At 32.5% G+C, this 19,926-nt stretch overlaps 1 protein-coding gene across 2 annotated transcripts in view; it reads left to right on the forward strand.

The window, feature by feature from the left end:
* The window catches only part of LOC129225851 (acetylcholine receptor subunit alpha-like), a 271,447-nt gene that overhangs the window by 171,199 nt on the left and 80,322 nt on the right, over window positions 1-19,926 (forward strand). The window lies entirely within an intron of this gene.

The raw sequence follows: 19,926 nt of genomic DNA on the forward strand, positions 1-19,926 counted from the left end.
AAAAAATTAATGCTCAAATTGTAATATTTTGCTGTAAGTAAAAAAAAAAAAATACTAATACCAAAAAAAAAAAAAAAAATCTTGTTATTAACATTTTAAATATTAGTTGACACCTACTAACATTCGGTGCAGTATTTATTTAGTTAATATTAAGCTCATTTGCGTTTTAAATATTTTTCCCACTTGGTCAAAAACATGCGCGGTAAAACGGGTGGGGCAAGGTGAAATAGTTCATTCCGTTTACTCATTCAGTCATTTACTAAACCACTCATTAATTTACTAATTCATTTATTATTTATTTACATTTCATTATTTAATATCTCAATTATATTTATTCATTCCCTCACTTATTTTCTTTTTCTTTCACTATTTTATTCAGTTATTTAATTTTCCTCATGCATTAATTAGTTAATTTATTTAGTTATTAGTTTATTGTTTCATTATACTTTTATTTATTCATTCTTTTATTTGCTCCTTCATTTGATCAAAAATATTTTTTACAATCGAATAGAAAATATTTCATTTTTCATTTTGCCTCATCGAAAAAAAAGAGAAAAATTTCCACTTTTTTTTAAAGCTACAATTTTAATGCCAAAAATAAAAAAAATATGTTTTGATGCAAGTTTTTTTTGCATAGTTTGTTCTTTCTTTGTACACTGTAATTTTCAAAAATTTTTTACAATTCTTTCACTTTGAAAAAGCTAAGCCATCTTAGCTGTTTCACATTGCTCCATATTCCCTTACATTTTTTAAAAATAAATTGATAGTGTTATTCTTGTTTTTATCTTTTTATGAAATAGTGAGGATAAGGTTCCATCTTTCAATACAAACGTGTAGCTGCAAAAATAGGTATATCCAGTGCCAATTTTTGAGCAAACCCGTCTCCCCCCCCCCCCCTCCAGTTTTTTTCATTGCAATACGTAGGTGGGCCAACAACCACAGAGTTTCAAAAAGGTCCCCTAAATGTTATTGGAACATTTAGGGGACAGGGGACCTATTTTCTTTTCCTGTTTCTTTAGGTGACCTAAAAAAACAGGAAACGTTATTGTAACTCATATCTTTTTGTAGCAGCAGATACGTATTTTTTTATAAAAAAAAAATTGTTTGGTGATTCCTACTTTTGAAGCGATACGCTTCAAATGATTTTCTGGGAAAAATAATTCTGAAACAACTGATACAGAAAGCAATATTTGTCCTTTAAAAATACCATCCAGAAAGCATCAAATTCTGAACACATAGGGCAATTTACGATCACCACAATATGATTTATTTTATTCTAAGATTCTTATTTTTGAGACTCTTTTTTCTGGAGTCCATTCAGCCATCATGAAAACCCATTTTTTCCGTTAAGTAGCTTTTTATCTCGCAATAACGCATTTATGTTGAGGTTATAGTTCAGTTCCTTACATAGCTCAATAATTTTTGGAAGAAGGATGGAATATCTGCTTTGTGGTAAGATGGAGGAAATTGCCACAATTTCCGTCTTGAAAATAAGGAAATTTCTTTCCACACTCACTACTGGCGAAAGGAGCAATTTGTCTTTCCACCTAGTATTGAGTGGGGTGAAATAACAATAAGTTTTGAAGTAACAAATGCAGAGAGAGAGTTTTTATATTTTTTTAGTGCGTCGAACTGATATTTAATCTACCTTTTTGTTTAAATACAACCATGAATATAGTATTTTGCAGACATATTATGTCTTTTAAAAATATTTTTATTCAAAAACAATAATTTTCATTCAATACAGTAAATTCCAACTCAACATATGTGTTACTGTATTTTAAACAATCTTCATACAGTGGCTCCCAAAAGTGTTCGTACACCTACGACTTTTAATGAAATAGGACTCTATCCATTTGTTAGAATTAATATTTCGGAGTAGGTATTTAATTATAAGATCTAAGATCAATTTTCAACAAAACTACATGATTTTTTTCTTTTTTTTTAATATTGAAACTTATTTTTTTAAAACAAAAACCAAATAGTGCCGGAAATTTTATCTCACAAAAGTCTTCGTACACTTTAAAAAACGTCTATTTATTGTTGAATAATCTAACTTTTTATTAAGTTATTATTTAGTAGAATATCATGCAGTATCAACAACACCTTTTAAACGTCTGGAAATAGATTTCATTCTTTTTTCTTTCTTTTTTTGCGTAATTTCTGAGTAAGTATTCAACTACACTTCGAGTCTTACTGTTTCTAGCTCTATTTTCGTTTCAATGCCGTATTTTCGTAATCTAGCTTCCAGGTATCTCTAAATATGTTACATTAAGTTCAAATCTGGAGATTAAAGGGGTTCTTTCTAAACTTGAGGACAATTTTTGAGGCACCAGACGCAAACGTTGAAAACAGTGTTCTTCTTATCGTTACCTTGATAAAAAACAAAGTTGTTTCCGATAACCTATTTTTTGGCTAAGAGTTTAAAATTAGTTTTTAAAATATTTAAATGAACAGCATGATTCATTATTTCATCAAAAAATTCCAAACTACCAAGTCCTGAAGCTGATATGCACCCTCACACAAGAACACCTTCACCGTCCTGATTAACTGGTTGAACTAAATTCTTAAGATTAAGTTCCTACTTTTTTCTTCTATTTACAATTATACAACAGTTTAACCAAAAATGTTGAATTCATTTTTATATGTAAGTAAGACCTAATTCGAAAACGTTTTGAGCTTATTTATCATTGATTTTGCGACGAAAAGCGTAAGCTTTCTGTTTTCCGCACGGCCAAGAACATTTCTGCGGAAAGAGGTCTCATTTAATCAAGCTAATCAGAGAACTTGACGAACAATTTTAGGTGAAAAATTAATGTACAAATTTTCATTTAACTCTGCAGAAACTGTTACAGCACTCAAATGTGTTCTTTTCATAAATTTGTAAAGTGTAAATCTCCGATCACGCTTTGTCAACTTTGCCGGTTGACCTTGTCTTACCTTGTTCTCGATCCGGTTCTTTTCTTTGAAACATTTTATCAAGCACTTAGAATGGAATAAATTAACTATTTTAAAGACATTTCAAACTAATTTACCGCTACTGTGAGAAAAAAATTCAAATTTCGTATGGTGTTTGTGATTTTTTACGAATACCGGCCGTATTAAAGTAATAAGCACAATATTAAGGAATAAATAAACAAAAAATTAAAGCCAAATGACTTTAAAGAGTCACCACAATGCAAAAATAATAAAAAAAAACTACATATGGTAATTTTAATCATGTACTTATTCGAAAATAATTGAGTGTACGATGACGTTTGTGGCGTGTTATTTCTCTGTCTCTTCGTCCCTGACCCATTTCAAAAAGAAGATCCGTTAATATTTTGAAAAAAACTATAGGGTTATACTTTGAATGACATAGGAATGATGTGAAATAATAAAGCTAAAATATTTACAAAGGTGTGACTGAATATAGCACAGTAAGATTTAGAAACTACTAATGTTTTTCCCCGAAAAATGTATTTTTGCATTGATTTTCACTGCTGTTATCTGATATGACAATGGCAAAATTTTTCTGAAATTACCGCTTATTTCTACTAATCAAGACTTATCTTCCAACGAAAAAACTGCGGAAGCTTTATAGTCGTCGTCGCAAGACCTTACGATATTGCAATAATGAAAAAAAAATCTGAATGTGTAGTAATACAAAAAGGATGGTAAAACTCGTTATTGGACGCATAAATTAACTGCTCTCATGTCCCCTTAACCATAGTATGAGGTCTTTGAGTCTTCAAATTTTAAGAAAAATCGTCAAATTTAGCAAGTTTCGGGGAGAATTGGAATACACCTTTCACACCTTCTGCAGACAGATGTCTTGCCACATCCACGCATGGCGAAATCTCGTGGCATCGTAAATTTATCGCCAAGTCTTTAAATTTAGCGAATTTTCTTACATTTTGGCAGACTTTAAGACCTTATATCTTGATCACAGGGCTACAAGTGCAAACAATTTATAAGTCAAAATGAACTGTCTCAATAGTCCAAATTAAATTCAATATGTGAAAATTCACAGAAAAATGATATGAAGTGTAGGAGCACTGGACATGATAGCATCTGTAAAGTGGACTCCCTACTCTCTAGATCGCAATCCCATGGATTAGAGTGTTTGGTCTAATTTGTAGTCTATAGAATGTCCTAAATCACACAAAAGTTTGAACTCTCTAAAGAAATTTTCGTCGTCAGAATGGGATAGATCAAAGCTTGCTGCTCACTTTTCTCGAAGTTAGCGGCTCATTTTCAAAAGCATGCGAGCCAAAATTTTAACTAACAAGGGCGGTTCTGCGTCGCTGCAAAAGGCAGTCACTTGTTAACAATGAAATTAATAAGTAAAGACCTACTCTTATTATTATTTGTTATATTCTGTTTAATTATTTATTCTGTTTATTTTTTAGTAAAGTTACATAAAAAAATGTTTTTCCGGTTTTGTATTTTTGTTTTGCCTCACCCCGTAATGTAAACTTAATCTTAAATGTGATATTATGATGTGAAGTTTAATAACAATGTAAAAAAGTATTTATGCTATCTTAAGGTTATTCGGACAAATCTATCTCTACACAGAATAAAATGAAGTCTCCAAAAAGCGTTTCTTGTTTTCACGCGCAAAACTGGAAAACTACCCGGCTGATTTCGCTGAGATTTTCACAGCATCTTTCTTTTAGCTCCGGAAAGGTTTGCAGACCGGTTCGAAAAAAATTCGATGAGTAGTTCTTTTTTTATTCCAATTTAAGTCCAATTTTCACATACATTCAAAAATATGGGGGTGAAAAATTACTTGCATATACTAATATTACATATCGTTAGAAAGGGTAGAATTTTCCGTGTTCTATGCAATTTGTTTTAATGCCCCAACTTAATTATGGCGGGAGTTATTTGCGTTTTTATTTCGATTTTTTTAAGCTTAGCTGAAATTTATTCACTACTTTCTTCATTATATCTATCAATAAAAAGTGAAGGAATTGTCCCACAGTTTTCTTTTTGACACCATTGAAAAAAACGATATTCTGTACTCCAGATCCATCTCGGCCTATGGTCGAAAAAATAATTCTATCTTGAAAGGAAAAAAAGTTACAAGCCTTTTTATGTCAAATTAAAAAAATCTCATTTCTATTCAAATTGTTAACCATTTCCTTTCGATTTTTTAATTCCTTAAACTTATTTTATTTTGTGTTTCCATAGTTACGCTTTTTAAACCCATCTTTCTCGATTTAATTCTTAAAAGTATTTTAATTCGCAACTCCAGCTCTCGAATACGCTACCTTGCAGTGATTTACAAAATTAAAGAAAAAGGTAAAACATTGCGTTCCACGTGTATCTGTTGGTAAACATATGCAGTTTGTTATGAGTTTTTCTTAACGCTTTCCATGTGTCTTAGATTGCTTTCAGCAACAGAAATTGTTTCGTCGCTTACTGGTATTCTCGAGCTTCTCAAAGTAATGTTAGTTTTCATAATTTCCCTCTAAAAATCGAGCTGCTTGTCGTAAATGGCGAAAGCTAAACACAAGAAAACATTGAATTGACAAGCTTTGCATTTGCAAGAAATTCACAACGAATATGCTCGTCTGTTCGAAGCTTTCTTTCTTTCTTTTTTTTTTTTTTTTTTTTTTTGAAAGAGGATCACGTTATACCGGGTAACATTTTTTTATTGTTTTGTGTGAATTTGTAAGAATATGAGGATTTTTTTTATATCTTAAGCTCGAAAGAAGGGTTTAAAAACATTAACAGAAGAATTAGGGTTTTCATCTCCACCTAGTTTAAAAATAATTAATTTAACTAACATCATTTTACTGCAGCATTTAGTTGGAATAAACAGTATGCAAAACATTTTCTTCAATATATTATCGTAGAACGAAATGAAAAATGTTTAACCGAGAAAGAACGTTTAGAATTTTCAGAAATAAAAGCTGAGAATTTTGATCGCGAAAATAGTGCGCCAACTTTACTTTATTGCTTACATTATCAGTTGAAGCGTTTCGCCAAATATTTGTTTAGGGTTATAGTTTTAGTATTGCGCGAGCAAAGAACCCTTGGCGAGATTTCGCATGTCAGTTATACCATTTTAATTTTTATCATGAGTGTATTAAAATGGTAGATAGATTACAGAATTCGATAGGTTTAAAGAAATAATGGAAGATCAATTGAAAAGAAAACTACCACAATATATCCGTGACAATTTTATTGATGATTTGCATAAAATGACAGAATTAAATCATAATTCAGAAACTAGAAACATACGAAACAGAAAAAATTAAAATTGCCGGTTCGGCAATTTGAGAAATAACTCAGCTACAAATGTAAAACAATTAGTACTAACCAAATATGACAAAGAAACATCATCTTCCTCTTTTGATAATCAATCGTATGTCATATAATAAAATTATCTAACATTAAATTTTATTTTTGTCAGTCTTATGGTCACAATAAAAATGTAATTCTATCAAGAATTGATAAATATCAAATTTAACATCGTAGAAATGGCTGCTTAGAACTACTATGTAATTTGCATTAATTTTTGACGTTTAGTAATGCTTCTTGAATTTTCCTTTCTTTCTACGTGGACCAGAATATCCACAAAACTTAAAAAATTTATTTCAAAAGAATAAAACAAGAAAAACATACATTCAAACAAAAATTCCTAGGCTTATTAGCATTTTCTACGTACGGAATGCGTTTGTTTTACCTTTTTCATCCGCCATTAGACGATGGCTGCAGTGCCCCCTATAGTTTGTTGGAGTTGCGAATATCTGTCGTCATTGTTTAAAAGGGAAATTTTACATGAAGTTTTTTTTTTAATTTTTTTTTAAATTTAAGCCTGATTGTTGAATATACGTCACTTGACACAATTTTTATTTTCAAGGTGGACCGGGAAAAGCCGGGCAACGCAGCTAGTAAACAATAAGAGCTTAAAATTAACATTCATTAATATTTAGTTGCTTTATGTGCGGCACACACTGTTGAAGGGTTTGCGTAACCTTATTGCATGAAATCGGTGACAGCATAACTGTCCACTCCCCTGGAGTAACTTAACTGAAATAACTGTAGTAAAGTTATACACATCCCTTGCGAAAAGTTACACCATGGTAATTAACCACAGCGTAACGTTTCCCTAATTTATGTTTAAGGTTACATCATAATTTTCTGTAACTTCCAGACAAAATTGTTTGGAAGTTTACAAATTAAGAAAAATTAAGCTTTCATCTGACTTTCTTGAACGAAAACTCATTTTTAAATGTATATTAATTGTTTTGTACTTCAAGTTAACTATTCGATGGTTTAAATTATCCAAATATATTAAATGATCAAGTAAAAACTTCATTCTATGCTTTTTAAATTTAAAGTATAAAAATAAACTAATAGGTTACAATACTTGAAATTTCGTTTTAACAGTATTAAAAATAAATAAATAAATAATGCTAGAAACCCCTTGTTTTTAGTCTTCTTTACAACTCTTACTTTCAATCGTTCGTTCATTCAATATTTACCAAGTTCATCTTTTTTCACATTCAATATGCATCAATCATCTTCACAACAATTCGAAATTTATTTTAATATATTTTGACTCTTTAATACACAAACAAGACAATTTTATAGCACTAAGAGAGGAAATAACACTCAGGGCACCAGTGTGGGATCGAAGCCACACAGCAAGTCTCACAGATCGGTTGCAAAGCAAGAGTGTTTTACCGCTCGGCCACCAAAGCCGGTCTTCGTCGTTTCGTTTTAAATGGGATGGTTTTCTTCAGTCAAAAGTACTACTTTTAGTCATTGAAATGGATAGAATGAGCAAAAAAAAAAAAAAACATGGACCCAGAAAATACTTTCATTTCCCAACTGTTTTTTTTTTTTTAATTATTTTTTTTAAATGTCCGATTTTTCAAACAACGCGGGTTCTTGATGACGTCACAAATGATGCACTTAGCCGCATCTTTCTACTACGTTTCCACGTTATGATAATCAAGCAGCGAATTAAAATTGCGTTCTACGCTTGCTACCAACTATATCGTTGCCAATACACGTGAGTGAAGATGCGAATTAAATATTTTGTACTGTGAATGGCGACACTAAATGGCATTTTATCATTTGTGATGTCATCGGCAAAAGCCGTAAACAATGAAAGCGCTCCGATTTAAGTAATTTTTAAAAATATTAAACGTAAACAAATTTATCGAAAAAAGATCAGTTCCTATGTTTTTAAACATGCTCTTTCAGAAAAAATACTTTTTAAATTTTGGAAACGATCCCATTATACTGACTGCAGGTAAGAATTTACCTGAACTATAATGCAAGGTTCATCCAATAATTTGAGTTTTGAAAAAATGATCCTTCACACTCCAGAATTCGTATAACGTTACACCCATTAATCCTGGTAACCTCAGGAGAGGGTGGCCCAAAGCGGGTAGGTCTTCGTATGCCCTTCCCCATGGTGCGTAAGCGGAGATGCATACGTATGTCGTGGTTACCCGAACACCCCCGATTTTTAATCAGCCCCAGCGAAGCCGCAGGGAAGCGGTATGGTGCAACCAGGCTTAAAATTTAAAAAATGATAAATTTCTAAAAAAAATATTTGTAACTTGTGATTAGTCAAACCGCAGCCTATTTTTTTTTATTGTCAATAATATTACTTTATTCTGACACCATCCACCTACAAACTACTGTGGTCATTAAGTTTGTTTCTGTTTTAAATTTAAGGTTATAATTATTGAAATGACGAGATGATGTGTGCATCACATTACTTCTTTTTACTCCAATTTAATGTCATTTCCAATTGGCAATTTTAATATGATTCAATAATTTACTCTCTAAGTATCACCAACAGTGGCCAAATTGAAACGAGAGTAAAAAAAACAATCGCCAAATTTTCTGCCAAGTTGGTAACAAAGCTTGGCGACCAAAAGACTGGCGATATATCGCCAAGTGTCCGCCAAATTATAAGACCTTTTGAGTTTACATCGAAATTAACAATGATTCCCCCCCCCCAAAAAAAGAAGGAGTAAAACACCCCTTTAGAAACACCCGAATGCAACCAAATGGGGAGGTGCACAACTAGACCGAACTAGGACTCTACGTACCAAATTTCAACTTTCTATGACTTACCGTTCTTGAATTATGCGACATTCATACGCACATACGTACATACAGACGTCACGAGAAAATTCGTTGTAATTAACTCGGGAATCGTCATTATGGACATTTCGCGTGTCTATACGTTCTTGTGGTCGAATCGGAAAAAAAAACCTCAATTTCATTCGGGGATGAGTAAAATGGAAATTAAGGTCCATTTTTGAGTGCATATTTTTTTCGCGAATACAATACTTCCTTTTTTGTAAAAGGAAGTAAAAAACGTGCCTTCGGGCAAAGCGGGTCAGGCGAAGCAAGTATAGGATTTAATCATATATTTATTTATAATTTCTTGACACGAGTGCTGACTTTTATTTTCTATTTCAATAGGATAAGTACAACTTTAAAAAGTTATTTTTTAGGATTATCAGTTAATTAGTCTATAAATTTGATCAGTTATTTCTTTATTTTTTTATAAAAAAATGTGATGACTTTAAATTGGATAAGTACAACTTTTTATATATTTGTTTTTATAATGCCAGGTAGCTAGTCAATAATTTTAATAATTTATAAATTCATATTTGATTGGCAAATATGGCAAATCACAATTAGTTAAGCTTACCCGCTTTTGGCCCCCCTGGTAGGGTAAAACGGGTTTTACAAGTGTTTGTTATGTTTGATAAAAAATAAATATTGGGTTTGAAATGATACAAAAATCATTTTTTATTTTGTAGTTCAAGAACCCTGCTAGGAAATAAAATCGAAATGGCTACGATAAAAATCCAAAAACTACAATTTTCGAGCGTCCTTCAAAAATTTACCCACTTTTGACCAAACGCCCTGCACTGTTAAAAATTCAGGAAACTTTTATGGTAAATATTACTGTAAAATGGAGTGTTTACAGTACAGAAAAAATTACAGTAAATTGTACCGAGAAAAATGAACGATTGCAGCGCCAATTGATACACCACGTGACCTACAGTGCGAAACAGATGTGTATGTCTCCTCACTCGGTGTGTTCCAACTGGTATGGTGGGCAGCACAGCCGCCTGCCAAATGAAAGTCCCGAGTTTAAACCTGATATTCGAATTTTGCGTTTTTTAACTCTCTTTTATTCTATCGTAAAATTTTACAGTAAAATAGGATTTTACGGTTAAAGTTACTGGCAACATGGATGCCAAACACCTTTACCGTAAAATTACAGGATCTTTTTTTAAAAGTGTACACACTCTTTTACAGTGTAAGAATAAAGTTTCTTTAATTGGTTTTAGTACAGTATCTATGTTGAGAATTAATTACATATTGTATAGTTAACAATTTTACAACACAATGATTTTGGGCGGGAGGTTAAATCCTCCTCAGCCACCCAGCTACTTAAATATGGAAACCACAAAGTCGGTCTATCTTCCCTCATGTTCAAAACTCCTACAACATCCCCGTAACTCCTTTAAATACTCACTGATAAAACTAGGTTTAATAGCATAAAACATAGTTAACTGGCACCATTTGTGAAAAAACACTTTTTAGACCCCTTATGTTCCGGTAAGCAAAACACATTCTTATAACAACAGCATCATAAAACAAATCATTTTTACATCTCGCGCATTAGTAAAGCAAATGATAAAAATTTCATTACAATCGTAAAACTAGGGAAAATCTACAAAAGCGTTTCCAAATCCATTCAATTCTTGTAGTAATTGCTTTCTTTTTATTCCCAGAACTTATTCAAGAATGTATTCAATCGCACAAATGCTGTTCATTGCTCCATTTGTATTCAAGAAGGGGGAAATGTGACTGGTTAATGGGAGAAAAAATTATTTTTATGTCCAAAGTGAGTTTTTCAATGAATGAGTTGAAAGATTTTTCTCGTTTTTTTTTTTTTAAATTTAATTTATTTATTTTAAATTTCATTTACGTAACGATTGCTGATTCATTTTATCCAATCTGTTAAATGCAGATGTTATGCATTTTCTTCTTCTCTTTTTTACATCTAAACAAGGATTACGTATTCAAAAATAATAAGGCAACAAAATAATTTAATGATGAAGAATCAAGCAGATGTATTTATTTAGGGTGGACGGAAAAAACTTAAAAAATTTTTTTTAGATAATGGGTAGCGTGGAAAAGGTGACATTGGGAATACAAAATGCAGAAAAAAATGTGAAATGCTTTGTGAAAATTTCTTTATCTGCCGCAATTGCGTTGAAATTTAGAACAAATACTGTTTTATGTTTTGTTTAGCAAACTTAGTAAACAATTTTCTCTTTCTATTTTTGACAACTGGTGGTGCGAAATTTAACTTCCATAAAGTATTTGAGATGAGTGGTAAAATTTGCCAGAAATGCTAAGAAATGTCGGCAATTTTGTGTTTTTTTTATCATTTCTCATGATTTTTTTTAAAGTATTGAAATATTTTTTTCACCTGGTTTATCTGAAATAATAATAGTTTGTCAAAAATAATGCAGTTTGTAGGTGCTTGACGTGCTATTACACTGGTACTTTTATTGCCGTTAATTATTTATCATTATTGAGCTTTAAGGCTCTTCTAAACCTCTCCGTAAAATCTGACACGGCGAAATCACGAAATCGGTGGCAACGCAGAGGGTGTATCTGGGAGGGTCTAACTCGATTTTTTTTGCACTGCTAATTGGTCAGATTTCATGATGGACAGCGTCAATCACTGAGTACGTGAATGGACAGCCATAAATCTAAGCTGTGCCCGAAGGTACTGTCTTTGCGATCGGACGAGGGCAGAGAGAGCTGCGAAAGATTCGAAGGATCCTGTTCCAAAACATGTTTCCCCCCCGGCCTGTTTCCCCTCCGTAAATCAGTAAACATGTGTTTTCGTTTCTAAGTGTTTCTAGAGCTGACTGCTTACGATTTCCGAGAATTTGGTATTCAGCGAAAGCAATAGCAGGGAAAGCTGTCTGAGTTGTCCACTCAAGTTCTCCCGCCAAAGGGTGACAGAAGAAAAGAAGAAAGAAGACCATGTGTCAGGAAATTAACTTATTCTGCAAACTAGAAAATTTGCAGAATGCGTAGAAAATAGAATTGAGAAATGAAGGCAGAAAAAAAAGAGAGAAAAGAAAAGTTATAATATAAATTCAAGTGCTTTATTAATCATCTAAATTTCAATATTGAACATAGTGCGCACAAATGATGAACAAAATTTTTAAAAATCGAATTTCCGAAACTACTGCACATATCACAATAAGTAATACTTGAGAATAAATAGGAACATTCTAAGGTTTTTTTTCCCTTTTCAGTTACAAACAGGGGCGGAGGGCGGGAACAGAAATTAATGTTGCGAGGGGGGAGGGGGATGTATAATAGTCATTGAGATAAAAGGCGCAATTTCAAGAACTATCACTAACAAAAACAAAAACATATTCCACTATAAATATGGATGTTCTCAGACATTAGTCATTCGCCCTGAATAAAATTTTATCAGTTCCACAATGCTACAAGTTAGAAATAAATTCCCGTTCGTTGAATCTATTTTTTCATATCAACTGATGTATTTGACTGTACTCGGGTTTTCAACGCAGCATTTCAATCCGAAGAAAGGAGTAAGTAATAAAAACTACCTAATAACATAACATAAAATCAAGTTACATGATATAAAGTGGAAACAATAGATCGCAGTCCGACGGAAAAGGTATTTCTACTTCTTTCATTCGATTTAAAACTGCTCAGGGTTTGAATTTTTTAATGCAGTAATGAAAATAATTGAGATCAATATCATTAAGTACAATAATGACACCCTGAGAACAAAAATTAACATTACACAAAAACGGTGAACTGTGCACTGGAAAATTGTTAAAAGCCATTTTATAGCTGCCGAGGACAGACCAGGCATTAAAACAAAAGGTTCGCGTACATTCAAGGAGGATATGATAAAAATTCTAATTTTATTAACCCAGTATGTCGAAGGGAAACATGTTAAGAAGTATTTTTTTATCATTTCATTGAACAAAAGAACCTTTCAGTAATTCATGCATTAGAGACGTACCGTGTAGCACTTTGGTCGAGTATCGAGTTCCAAGTTCCAATTATGTTTTAAGAAGAACCACCGACACTTACGTGACGAATTTTGAACTCAGTGGTCAGTGGAAGAGTAGTATATACCTCCATGTCCACACACACACACACACACACACACACACACAAATAATAGTTTTAAAAACAAAATTCCAGCCGAAATTTAATTGCGCATTATTGAAAAGATTTGTTTCTGTCAATAATTTTGACAAATAAGTTATTTTTTAAATTAAAAATAAACAAATACATAAAAGGTAATGTTAATCAAGTTGGAATTAAAACAAATTATATCAATCCATACTTCTAGTCCGCCAAACGTAAATAATGTTTAAAAGCAAGTGGAACAACGTTAAAAGCACAAATGTGCAGGAGCACTGCAGACACGTGTTTCTGCATCACAAGGAACATTTTTTCAGTGCATAAAATGTGAGCTAATGAATGTTTAATAATACGACTTTTGTCGGATGTCTTCAAATCCATAAGCTCACGTTTTGTGCATTGAAAAAAGCATTTCCTGTAATGCCAGAACACGTGTCTGCAGTATTCCTGCACATTTGTGCTTTTAACGTTGTTTTATTTTTTAAGAAAAGGTACTTTTATGCTGCAAAAATCCATTTAATAACATAAAAATTTCATATTTTCTGTACTTTTTTTGCTCCATTTTTAATAAATAAGTTTCATTAACTTTGGGTATTAAAATATAAGATTTACTCCATTGAAGCATAAAAAAATTCATTATTCTCAAAATTTGAATTTGACTTTTAAATTTGAATTGTAAATGATTGCAGTATATTATATGCTTGCACTTTTTTATTAATTGTAAAATCTGCTTTGAACAATATTCAATTTTTTACAACTACGCGGTATTGGCCGAGTTCATGATCAAAATATGGCCGAGTACCGAGTACTCGATGCGTCTCTAGCATGCATGTTGCAACAGGGAAACTGACAAAAAAAAAATTTTTAAAGTTAATGACAATGTCTGAAAAATATCTACTTCACACTCTTGCAAAACTCTACCTCGCAATAATCTATTCTGTTGTGCTAGTAATTAAACTTTCCATAGCTGTAATTCTGTGATCAAAATATAAATATGCTACAATCCTACAAAGCTTTTTTAAAAAGGTTTCTTTTGGTATTTCTGCTTTATTTTCGTTCACGTGGAATAGGAATGAGGCTCTTTTCCGTTACGATTAAAATTTGTAATTAACGTATGAATGCTTGGTGTCTTTTCAAGTTTTCTTGAAGATGTAAAATATGAGCACCTAACATATTTGATTAAAAATTTATTTTAAAATGAGGGAGAAGAAGAAGGAGAAAGCTATAAAGACATATTTTTTAAAGTTTAAAACATCTTCAGGGGTGCCATTTTCAACCCCATCGCCCTCTGCAGGCGCAGCTCCAGCACGATTCCTCTGGTCCTGAACACTGGCCCCAAGTAGCCGATGCTCGTGGTCAGTAGTGTCCATGTCCTAGACACAGGCACCCTCTCACACACACAGGAACAGGAACAGTTTCTACAAACAAGTGAGTGGGGTAGTAACCAATGAGTAGCGTCCTGTCGCAACTCGTGATTGCGAAAAACATAATTTGAATTCAAAATTTCAAAATTCAAATTAATTTTGAAAAAAAAAATTTTGTTTTGTTTTTTTAAATCTGGTTTCAATCTGGCCATTGTTGGTGATATTTAGAGAATTAACTATTGAATCAAATTAAAATTGCCAATAATGGGGAAATAACTTTAAATTGGTGTAAAAGGAAGTCATGTGATGCACACATCAGCTCGTTTCTTTTAGTGAAACTCGAAGGAAATGAATGAGCTCTATCGGTGTTTTTCGCGGGCTTTTGAATGGCACCAAAATCGAACTGATAGACTAATTATTTCGGTTAGAGAGAGCCATTTAATGCCATTTTCAGGCTTTAAAATTAAAATTCGAAAGGTTCGGTACTTTTTGCATTCAAAAACCCTCCTACGTTCCTTCTCGGGTGCCCAAGTACCTCCCTGCCAAATTTGGTCGAGATCCGACGTAAACTGTGGATTTGTACAGGTAACATACACACACACACATATAAATATATTCTCTGTTTTATTTATATAGACTAGCTGCATTTCCAGGCTTTGCACGGTATACCTCGAAAATATAAGTTTTGTCAAATGACGCATGTTCAACAATCAGGCTTCAATTAGAGAAAAAAAAATACTACAAAATTTCCCATCAAAACAATCATTCTCAAAGATAGAAAAAAGAAAACGGGAAATCAACAGTTCCCGAAAAAATTAAACGCAACCCTCCAGAAATACAACTAAAATCCTAAAAAAAAAGAAAGAAAAAAAAGAAGACTAATCGCCTAATAATAATCAAAAGGGGAAATTTTTACCTCAAAACAAAAACAGAAAACAAAATTTTATTTAGTCACAACCGAGAAAAAAAAGAGGGGTAACCTTCTGAACGCTAATTTAAAATGAGATCGCGCAAACGATAATTTTCCGATTTAAAATTTCTGTACCATATATCTTAGCAGTGCTTTTTAATGTTTTCCCGGGGATTTTACAGATTTTTTTTTTTTCAAAATTCGAAGGAAATGAATGAATTCTTTGGGTGTTTTTCACGGACTTTCGAATGGGACTTGAATTAAAGAAATCGTAAATTATTTCGGGTAGAAAGAGCCATTTAATGCCATTTTCAGGTCCTAAAATTAAAATTGGAACGGTTTGGTTCTTTTTTTTGGCGTTCCAAAAACCACCTACGTTCCTACTCGGGTGCCCAAGTACCTCCCTGCCGTGTGTGTGTGTAACGGAAACAAACTGTTGATTATATATAACTAGCGACGGTTATTCATAATTTTCAATAGACTTGGTAAATATGATACATTATGTAATGTTTATCAAATTTACTAGTTTATTCACATAATTTCCTATTCTTCGTGGGTAATGCAACAAATTAGGATTATTTGTGGAGTAATGAGATCTTAATTGCAAAAACTGAACATTTTCAAGCAACACAAGAAAACTCAATCGTCTAAAAAAAGAAAAATGTCTCGGTTGCAATTAAAATTTCTAATAATATTTCAATTAAAAAACTGAAATGTGCCTTTTTTTTTGTACATTACTTTCATTTCTTGCCTTGGAAAATGTATATTAGATAATAGTATTAATTCTATAAAAAAAAAGTTTATATTATTAACTATTTAATGCTTACCTAAACAAAACGGAACTTCAAATTTAATTACATATTTAGAATTCTATATAATGTCAAAGTCTTGAAAATTAAAGATCTGAAAGTAAATGCATAACACACAAAGCCTCCATATCAAAAAGCAAACCAAGCCAATATTCTAAAGAAAAACATTTTCTTGTAAGATAACCTATTCAGACTCATTCTGCTGTGACTTTCCGAATTATTACCAACTTTTTTACTAAACTTCATTTTCAAAGGCATCGTTGTGTGTGATATATCTGATCCTTCCAGAAAGAGACGATTATTTTTAATTAATATTGCTAGTTCAGGAACATTGTCAAGCAAAATATTTTTTCTATACAAATTGACCTGATTTTTAGTAAAGCTATGGACTTTTATTGTATTCACCACTACGAGTCAAAAAATATATTTGATAAATATTAAATAGTCGTACCCACACGGCTTTGCTTGTAGTAGAAAATTAAAAGGTCTTATGGTTCGCCTGTATAATTACAAAAAATGTATGGTGAATTTTTCGCCTATTGGCTTACCATATTACGGTTCCACGTTATGATAACTTGGTAATTTACTCGTCCGTCGTATGATAATTTTGCTCAGGAAAGTGTTCTTAAAATTGGAGTAGAAAAAGAACAAAATCGAATTTTCGAAAAATTGCTTCGAGGTGCACACCCCACGCTACAAACTAACTTTGTGCCAAATTTCCTGAAAATCGGCCGAACGGTCTAGGCACTATGCGCGTCACAGAGATCCAGACAACCAGACATCCTCCAGACATCCAGACAGACAGACTTTCAGCTTTATTATAACAAAGACTATTTCCCAACTTTATTGGCAATGGGGTTGTTTCCAAAATTAATTTTTTTTTTTTTTTCTGAAAGAGCCTGCTTATAAACATTCGCAACTCCAATAAACTATAGGGGGCGCTGCAATCACTGTCTAATGGTGGATGTAAAAGGTAGAACAAACAGTTTCCGTAACTTATAACCTGCTTTGACGGTGAATGACAGTAATTTTTGATCGTGTTTGTGGGAAGCTTTCTTTTCTATTCTTCTGAAATTACATTACACAACAAACTGTCTGAAGCCTGTAATTTACCCCAAAGAAAACACGTGGAATGGAATGTTTTACCTTTTTCTTTAGTATTGTTAATCAAGGCAAGGTAGCGTATTCAAGCTCTGGAGTTGCAAATAGAATCTGACCGTTCTTTAAATAATTTGACTAAGTTTAATAATTTTAAAAATTTATTTTAATTGGTACGCTTTTATTATGTACGCTTCTGCCGATGACATCAGAAATGATGAAATACCATTCACTGTTGCCATTCGTAGAGCGTAATATTTAATTCGCATCTTTACTCAAGTGTAATGGCAACGATATGGTTGATAGCAAGCGTAGAGCGCAATATTTAATTCGCTTCTTGATTACAATAACGTGAAAACGCAATACACAGATGCGCCTTAGTACATCATTTGTGACGTCATAAAGACCACGTCTTATTTTCAAAATCGGACATGTTAAAAAATAAGCATCTGGAAATAAAAGTTTTTTCTCGCTTCATGTTTTTTTTTTTTTTTTTGTGCTTATTCTATCAATTTCAATGACTAAAAATAGTACTTTTGACTGAAGGAAACAACACCATTTTGAATAATCTCTGCGGAATATGTATAATCGCCAGATTAATCTCATTCTACTGCACATACACTCAGGAGTGGGAAATTTCATGATTTACTCGCCACTTTTCCCCTAATGTGGCTAGTGTATTTTAAGTGAATTCGTTTATATTTTTGCAAATTTCACATCGAGATATAAATCGCAATCACTGTACTTGGCTATATATTTTTTAAATTAATAATTTAATAAAGAAATACATAAATAAAAATGGCATTTCGAATTTTTTTCCCATTATAAGATGCGGTAATTTTCACTGATTTTTCAAACAAAATAACTTCTACATTTAAACGGGGTACTTATATTAAAACAGCATTGAAAAATATATCACCTAAATAATTTCAAAAACTTATCGAATAGAACTCGAAAGAAGAAAAAACTTTTTAGAACGAGTTTCGTCGATGTCACAGAAATACAAGACCAACACACAAAACGACAAAGAATGAATGGTCATTAGTAGGGATTCAGTAATTTATTGCCTGCCATTGAGGCAAAGCGGGCAAAGCGGAGGAGCGGAGAAGCAGAAAACAAGACCCTGAAGACCCTGGGGGAGAAGAGAAAGTGGTCCCTCAAAGTGGGAGGAAATGGGTGTGGTCTGGTGAAAGGCGTGTTTTTCGCAGTTTTTCACAATTTTTCGAAAACAAGGCTTTACTCCGTGGAGAATATCAATAGAACAAATTGTCTCAGAAACAAACTCAAAATATGTTTTTAAAGAGAAATGTTCAATCCTTTGCGCTCCTTTTTCAGTTTTTCCATATCATTTTTCAAACGTGTTAAAATAATCGTTTAAAGTTTTAAAATGCTATTAAAAAAATTTCAAAATAACTACAGAAAAAATAAAAAAGCGCATATCTAGTTCTGTGTCATAGCCATCGTTTAAAACAAACCACATGAAAATATTCCAGTAATTTCTCGTGTTATGCTTTGCATAGGTAGCAGATTTTCCCGTAGAGAAAGCATTAGCGTCGAAAACCAAGATGGACGGTATAGAAGAGCCTTAACGTATCGTATCCATTACTTTTGCAAATGTTTGTGCATTTTTAGGTTAAAACCAATGGGAAACATCCCAGAACTCACTTTTACTCACCGATCGATCTTTTTTAAATTAAAACAAAGTTTTTAATGATAACAGTGCCTTGGAGTAAGCAAAGAAACACTTTAAATATTTTTACCCCAAGTTTTTTGCGAACTGAAGTAAAAAAAAAAAGTTTTATACCAGATAATTTTTCACAATATTGGACATTTTAATGTGATTCAATGGTTAACTGTCTAAATATCGCCAATAGTGGCCAAAATGAAACCAGATTTAAAAAAAACAAAAACTCAAAATCTGTCGAAAACACTTGCGATATACAAATACAAATACAAAAGTGACGACCAGCAACAGGCTCTGGGCCCAGCTAGACTGGTCCTAGTCAATTTACAATCCCCAGTGAAGATCAATGGCCCTCTTAAAACTGTCTACTCCTTTGCTCATTACCACCTCTTCCGGTAAGCTGTTCCAAGGTTCCACTACCCTGCTAAAATAATAATTTTTCCTAATATCCATGTTAGCCTGAGATTTAAATAGCTTAAAACAATGACCCCTTGTACTGTTTTCAGTGCTAAACTTTAGCCCCGTAACATCTTTCATTTTAATAAATTTAAACAGCTGAATCATGTCCCCTCGGTCTCTTCTTTGCTCAAGACTGTACATTTTTAGCCTTCTAAGCCTGGAATCATAATCTAAGTGGGAAAGTCCACTTATTAGCCTTGTAGCCCGCCTTTGAACCCTTTCCAATACATTAATGTCTTTCTTAAGATAAGGAGACCAAAACTGAACAGCATACTCCAAATGGGGTCTTACCAAACTTCTATATAAGGGCAGAAGAACTTCTTTAGATTTATTTGAAATATATCTATTGATAAACCCAAGCATCTTATTGGCTTTGTTGCTAGCAATGCTGCACTGTTGGCTAAACTT

The sequence above is a fragment of the Uloborus diversus genome, chromosome 7 (assembly GCF_026930045.1).
Source record: "Uloborus diversus isolate 005 chromosome 7, Udiv.v.3.1, whole genome shotgun sequence".
Taxonomy (NCBI): domain Eukaryota; kingdom Metazoa; phylum Arthropoda; class Arachnida; order Araneae; family Uloboridae; genus Uloborus; species Uloborus diversus.